The sequence below is a fragment of the Agrilus planipennis genome, unplaced genomic scaffold, assembly GCF_000699045.2.
Source record: "Agrilus planipennis isolate EAB-ADULT unplaced genomic scaffold, Apla_2.0 scaffold163, whole genome shotgun sequence".
NCBI classification, from domain to species: Eukaryota; Metazoa; Arthropoda; class Insecta; order Coleoptera; family Buprestidae; genus Agrilus; species Agrilus planipennis.
The window spans coordinates 536,792-539,298 of NW_020438898.1; positions in this window are offsets into that span (position 1 = coordinate 536,792).

Consider the following 2,507-nt stretch of genomic DNA (forward strand, 5'->3'; position numbering starts at 1 on the left):
ATTCATAATATTATTTTTTTGTTTTAATGATTATTGGTCTCTTCATATCCCAATTGACAAAACACCAACAAATTTGCAATTTTTCTTTTTCGCATCGCATTATATATACAACGGGGGATCAGCTTAGCGTGAAATTGTCCATTTTTACATATAAATTTTTAATATACATATTAGAAAAGTCAGTACTCGAACCTAAAAAAATGCGCACCATGTTCCAACGTCAAAAAAAGAAATTATTGCACTTTACAAATTTTTGTTTTAAACCAACCAATTTAATTAAATATTTAAAAAATCCACCGGTATATTCTACAACTTACAACTATAGTTGTTATTTTTCTTTTTCTTTTCTTTTATTTATTTGTTTTTCTTTTAAAAAAGACGTGTGAACTGTAAAAATTTAAATTAAGTATCTACATATAATAATTAAATTATTATCTACTAAGATTGATAATCACGTAAACAAGATGTATTTTATTATAATTATTGCAGTATTTATTTTCATACAATGTTCAAAAGTTCCACTAAACGTGTTCTGGAGCATTTGTTTAGTGTCCATGGTGTGTATTAGAAACCTTTAGCAAACTGTTCCGATACTGTTTTGTTTTTGTTCGAAACACTCTGACAACGGTGTTGTGTTTAAGTAGAATAACTTTTTTAAATAGGACTTGAATTGACTCCTTACTCTTTCCCCAGTACCCACACCACTGGATGTCACCACACGCGATAAGAAAGCGACTTTCGGAACACTTTGCAAGGGGTATTACTGTTTGTTGTAAAGGGGTGTCTGTAAAAACCTGGTGCATGTCGAGCATATTATTATTATATACTATAATATCCTAACCAAGTTAACCTCCCCTTATATATTTTAATAATAAATGAATTATACGTAGAGTATGTTCATGTAGCAGTATTTTTTACAATTACACGTTTTTCAGAAGTATATAATATATTCTCTACTTAATATTATTCTTTCTACTAATTGAGAACATATATTAAATGTTGCTATAATAACATTATATTACGTATTTTATTTATTTTATCATACACATATAAATACATAATATATTATAGGATTTATTCTATATCTTTAGCGAAGTATGATAATAAAACCGTATTTGTATTGCAATTGTATTTTCTTTTGAACCCTGCGACCGAAACAAAAACAATCCCCCCAAAAAATAAAGAACAACACACTTCAAATACAAAAGTCACTTCTTTCAAGGCAGGATTACCAGTTTCTAAAGGAATAAAAGGTAGGATTCAGGGCCGCCATTACGTGTATAGCANAATAATAAATCGTGCGGGAGATGGAGAATTCGTCATCTCAACCCTTTACATTTTGGTAGGACCTAGGTAGACACAGCATTACCACCAAAATTCAAAGGTTCGAGAGAAGCGAACGTTCGAAACTATTTTAACAATAAATAATATAATAATACATAAATAAGTAATAATATCGATGACCAATGTTTTTGCTAACTTAACGAAGATGTATAGCAGTCGATATTTGCCGGCTTGTACCGATGAGTTTTGAAACAATGTCGATTTCTTTTAACACCATCACGTCTACGTATGTACTGAAACAATTATTTTAATAAAATTTTCCAGAATACCAAAAATTGAAACTACTAGTCGCAACAGACCACTCAGAATATTATAGAGAAGCCTTAGACGAATCGGAAACAATTTTCAAATTAAAACGATCGACGTTCTTGTCAAATATCCGGTACTTCCGGTTTGTGCAAATGGCAGGTACTACCATTGAATTTTCGGTATGACTCGGAATCGGGAAATGGTTAGGTACGGTTCGGTGGGACGCACAATCTATTATTATAAATAATATATAGGTCTATCAGTGCCTCTCGATTATATTAAAAGGAAAAAATTAAAAAAAAAAAATAGGGAAATGCAATTTTCTGATTTTCCGGGCATCTGAAGACGGTGACGTTCAATATTCAGTGGTACTACGGTCATATTTGTTGTATTTCATAGCTGATCCTTGCTGTTCACATTCAAAATTGGGATAACTTTAAGTATATTTTTTTGGGGCACATGATTTGTGAAAGATTTACGAGCACTTATTGATTCATAATATTATTTTTTTGTTTTAATGATTATTGGTCTCTTCATATCCCAATTGACAAAACACCAACAAATTTGCAATTTTTCTTTTTCGCATCGCATTATATATACAACGGGGGATCAGCTTAGCGTGAAATTGTCCATTTTTACATATAAATTTTTAATATACATATTAGAAAAGTCAGTACTCGAACCTAAAAAAATGCGCACCATGTTCCAACGTCAAAAAAAGAAATTATTGCACTTTACAAATTTTTGTTTTAAACCAACCAATTTAATTAAATATTTAAAAAATCCACCGGTATATTCTACAACTTACAACTATAGTTGTTATTTTTCTTTTTCTTTTCTTTTATTTATTTGTTTTTCTTTTAAAAAAGACGTGTGAACTGTAAAAATTTAAATTAAGTATCTACATAAGCTTT